Source organism: Medicago truncatula, chromosome 4 (genome assembly GCF_003473485.1).
Source record: "Medicago truncatula cultivar Jemalong A17 chromosome 4, MtrunA17r5.0-ANR, whole genome shotgun sequence".
In the NCBI taxonomy this organism is placed as follows: Eukaryota; Viridiplantae; Streptophyta; class Magnoliopsida; order Fabales; family Fabaceae; genus Medicago; species Medicago truncatula.
The window spans coordinates 32,711,477-32,716,969 of NC_053045.1; the positions used below are offsets into that span (position 1 = coordinate 32,711,477).

At 27.4% G+C, this 5,493-nt stretch overlaps 1 long non-coding RNA gene across 1 annotated transcript; it reads right to left on the reverse strand.

Annotated features, from left to right (window-relative positions):
- Nucleotides 1-2,910: 2,910 nt before the first annotated feature.
- On the reverse strand, nt 2,911-5,134 carry LOC11412954 (uncharacterized). Its single transcript, XR_003011351.2, has 3 exons — nt 5,092-5,134; nt 4,912-5,007; nt 2,911-3,230 (listed from the first exon to the last, which is right to left on the reverse strand). It is a non-coding gene; the product is annotated as an uncharacterized lncRNA (long non-coding RNA).
- Nucleotides 5,135-5,493: the final 359 nt, after the last annotated feature.

A 5,493-nucleotide genomic window follows, 5' to 3' on the forward strand; every position in this document is an offset into this window, starting at 1 on the left:
AAACATTTTTTTATTATATTTTTCGTATTATTGATAATAGAGAAACATATATAGTTTGTTAAATCACAAACATCTATACATATGATATAATTTTAATTAAAATCAAAATTAAAAAAAAATAAAAATTATTTATATAATTTACATGGATTGACGCAATAAAAAAGCAAACATTGACACTGGTTATTATTATAATCTAATAATACTTGCAACTTATACGTACACATGTAATTTCGCTTAGATTCTAAAAAAAAGCTAAAAAAAATTGTAATCAAAATTCAACCACCGACAAAAATAAAAGACCTATTTATTGTTTTTTTAACTAACCTATTTATTGTTCTTATACCCATATATGGTCATAACTAGGGGTGTTCGCGGTCCGGTTTGGATCGGTTTTGAGGTTAAAAATCAACCGATACAAAATAAAAATCACATGCGGTTCGGTTCGGTTTGGATGATTATGTTAAAAAAATCCGAACCGATCCGATCCAAATATATGCGGTTTAATTTGGATCGGTTTTTGGATATCCAAAGTGTAACATGTAATTTTTTTTTAATATTAATATTACTCATACACAATAAAATAATAGGTTTGATACAAAATATGACACAAATTTATTAAAAAAGTTAACATTACACAATGAAAATGATTGATTATATTTGAAATAGATGAAGTAGTAATAATATAGATTAAATTAATGCAATATATAAGATTAAATATCAATAAGCAATATATTAGTGCAATATATAATACTAATAAAATAATAAATAAGTATAAAAATTTACTTTTGCGGTTCGGTTTGGTTCGGTTCGGTTTTGAAAACGCAATCCGAAATCCGATCCGATCATAGCGGTTTTTCCAAAACAACATCCAAACACATCCAAAAATATTCGGTTTTTTGCGATTTTCGGTTTTTTTGAATCGGTTTGCGGTTTTATTTTGGATCGGTTTGGATTTGAACACCCCTAGTCATAACGTTGCGAAAATAAATTTGAAATTATGTGAAAATACAAGTTTTACACCCCATAGAAATTTTGTTGGTACTGATGGCAACATTCCATTTGTTTTGGAACCAATTGAACTCATGTCAAAGTCAGCATAACCAGTTGCAACATCGATGCCACCTCTATTTTCCGTTGTTACACCTTACAGAAGTCTCACTAGCTATGAACAATAGAGACCCTTTAATGCCTAATCTTTGGGCACTATGGGGCGAGGTTGTTGGTTTTATGGCTAATTGATGTTCTTTATATATATATATATATATATATTTATTTATGATTTTGGCCTAGTCCTCCTCTTATGTGTGTGTGTGTGTATATATATATATATATATATATATATATATATATATTTTAAATATATATTTGTGTTATTTGAACATCTATATATGTGACAACTTTTGTGACAACCAAAATTTTATAAAGGAAATGAGGTATTGGCACAAAAACCAAAGCAATAGAGAGAGAAAGTAAAAAGACAATGTAAGTATGAGAGAGAAATTTATCATAAAAGTTGTCAATAATGGTTGTTCAAATATCATTTCAGATAATATATATTGAGTAGACGGTAGATGATGGGACTTTCAGTTTCGTGCCAACTTAGTTGAGATGTTTATGTCTATCCGTGATGCCTAACCTATCTCAAAATTTATAAAAAAAACAAAAATAGGGAGATGGCATGAAAACTAAAAAACAACCTAAAAGAATAAAAATGTATGTAATTTTGGAAATTCTTCTTTTGAGCCTTTCTTTTTATTTTTCACCAGATAATTGAGAATATTGATTTTTTTTTATTTTTTCATTTCTCATTTTAATTATACAACATAGGTAATTGAATAATTATAGTTTTCTTATTTTTGGAATTTTCAAATGTAAATCATGTATTTTGTCAACAAAAAGAAAGATGTTGAACCACATTTGATTATAAGTTAAGTTTTTGAATCATAAAGTCAATCATATGCATAGTTGAATAAATTTGAAGCGAAATTGCGTATTGATTAAATTTGAAGCGAAATTGCGTAATGATTCAAATTCGAAACGAAATTGCGTATTTAGTCAAATTCGAAGCGAAATTGCGTATTTATTCAAATTTAAAATCATCTACGTTTCATTACATTATCCCTAAACATATTTAGCATCATCATGATGTTGGATTTAAATTGAATTTTTGAAAGTTTACTGAAAATATTGGCACTAAAGTGTCTTATAAGAATGAAGAGAACACAACATATGTATTCTACAAAATCAACTATATATGTTATCACATCAAATTCCCTCATATAAGACGAGTCATCACATAAAAAATAAGGTGCAGTCCGTGACACTCATCTTATATGAAGGAATTCGATATTATAACTTCTATAGCTGATTATGCATAATACATGTTGTGTTCTCTTACTCTTTTGACTTTTGATGTAAGATTTTTTTACATGTATTAAAACTATTTACACATGAGTATAATATGATCGTTTTCGTAGGGAATTGCGTATTTCATAATTAGTATTTTCACAATGTTTATCACATTAAATGTTTGGGGTATAAATTGTTTCTCTCTAGGGTATGTTTCTCTATTATTTTGTAATGACATCGGTTGTCATGAGCAATTAAACCTCTTTAACTAGGGTTCCACGATAAACCCCTTATTTGTTGGATTCTATTAATGTAGTTTTCATTTATATTAGAATCTAAAGTCTGATTTAATTCTTACATGACCATTTTTATACCGTATCTTAAATGGAGCCAGTAGGATTGATAACCTTAATTCCATCGGAGCACTGCAGCAGTGATAAATTTGGGCTATAGCTCATTTTATAACATAATAGACACATATAACAAAACAATCTAATAGGCAAACGAAACTCTGATACCACTAATGTGACAGCTAAGACTCAAAATAATTGAAAATAGTAATAAATAATATTTGTTTGCACCATAAATAATTTTTCATGTTGGATAAAATATCACAACATTACCACAAATAACAACTCAATATGATGACTCGAAATAAAATATTTTGGTTCTTAGAGTCTTACAATTTTCTTATAATAAAGTAAGTAAATACTAGATTATTAACGTCGGCGTTGATATCATAATATCACAACCTACAATCCATTTTAAACATAAATAACAATCCAACAAACATTCAAGAACAACATAACGTTCGTGTGAGAAGAATTCTCCACTTTACTCTCATGAACAAACACCTTAGAACTAAATGTTGCAAGGAGGTTCTGCATATAACAACATAAAAGAGAAACACATAGAAAACAACATAAGGTTAGATATTTCATATGTGACTTAAAGTTATACAACAATAACAATGCATAGAAACAATACATATATTCATGTTACCAAACACAGCCATGATGGGTTGAATTTGATGTGAAATTTTAATTGTTACAAACCCTATAGTGTAAATTAATTAAGATTGTATACCTAAATAAAATTAAATAAAAATTAAAAATTACCTTATTAAAATTGATTTTTTTTTTTATAGAAAAATTGACTCATTTATTTGACATTTAATGTTACATTTGTATATTACCTTTTGATTGGTTGATATCTTGAAAGGGTAAATACCCTATAAACAAGAGAGGGTAATGTAGAAAAACCACTAAAAACATATTTAACTCTAACATAAATTAAACTTGTTTTGAAGTATTTGAGTATGTGTTGTTATTATCAAATCTGTCAATTTGTTCGTACTGTATTTTCAAGTGTGGGAAAGGTGCATTGCACATTTGGGACGAATAGAGTAAAAATATTTCTAATTAATATCCAGAGGGCGGCCTAATTCCTACTAGGGAGGAAATAATTAATGGTATATCTAAGGTTAAATTTGTAAATCTTCATAGTTTCACTTAAAGAGAGATATGTTTTCATTATATGATTAATCATAATATAATTTAGTGACGGATGTGTGGTTGCATTTTTGTGTTTTTACTTACTTCTATCCTATGTTTCCGGTGTTTTAATAATCTTAGTCCATATAAGTTTTGCCTTATATTTTACCTTTATTTATAGATGTCTTTGAGGAGGAGTTCATAGCATTAAATGAAGTATTTCCTTCCATTCTTTTTGCAACTAGCCATGAACGAGCTAGTTTCACACAACAAGGATAATTGTCTTGTCTTTTGTAAGGTGTCTTTTGAAGTCGTTTACTTTGGATATTTTCATGTTTGTTGATATACTTGAGTATTTGGTTTTATGTGTACCGCACGATATCATATGGATCCGCATACACCTTTATGTTATGATATAAAATATGTGAATATTCCTCTTTACTTACTTTCGTATATTCAAAATTAAAATTCATCTATACTTTCCATAGAGAGAAAAATATATGTGTACGAGTTATGTTATTCACTTAGGGTTCACCTTTAGATGTTGGGTATCTCACACTTTCACTAAGATGATATTAGATGTTGGGTATCTCACACTTTCACTAAGATGATATATTTACATGATTAGAGGGTAGTTATACGAAGACATACTTAAGATAACACCTGAAAGTGTAAAACTCAACGATCTACCTTATTCTCTTAGGATCTAAAACTAAATTCTAATTTTATAAGATTTTATATCAAGCGCCTAGGTCATGTTTATCCTTAAACATTTACACGTCATTTAGAAGGAAACAAAGATAACAATAATTTGATAATCTATTTAACATGTTTCTCCATTATATGACTTTAATTTTATTGTATTCTTTGAGTACCTCTTGTACTAGTTTTTTAATTTAACAAATAAATCAATTTAACATTTAAAAATTTATATTTAACATGTTTTTGATGATATTCAAAAAATTTCACGATCGGAAAAATATATGACAGTTTTAGACAAATTATAAGAGTACCGATATTATAATAAGGAATTTTTTTTTTTTTAGACATAATAGATAAATAATTTTACCGTTTAATAAGTTCATACAATAACCACTGTCGCACATCATACGATATTCATTTGTCGGATATAGTTTTTCGCAATCGTCGTCGGTAACACATTCTCCTATAATGAAAAATAAGAATAAAGAAATATTACTAAAAATGATTGAAAGATTGTGCATAAGATAAATAATGAGAATGAGCTTACTTTCACTAGCTACTACAATAAGCAATAGGGAAACAAAAAGTATTACAATATAAACAAACTTAAGAATTTCAGCCATTTTTTTTCACCTTTGCGTATAACAAATGTATATTTTCCTGAACACTTTATATAATAAAAAACCCCTTGCAGTTTACATGAATGAAATAGTTTTTTATTAACTTTTGACCGTAATAAATTCTTCATTAAAATTAGAATAATTATTAGATATCACCAAATTACATTTTTATATCATGTTTGTCCCTTTAGTCCATAGAATAAATCTTAAATAAAAATATTGCTTTTAACTATAGCTCATTATTGTTTACCAACCTTTCATTATTTTTTATTTCTTATCTAGCCTTTCATTTGATTTCATTTTTTGAAGTAGAATTCGATTTTGATTTG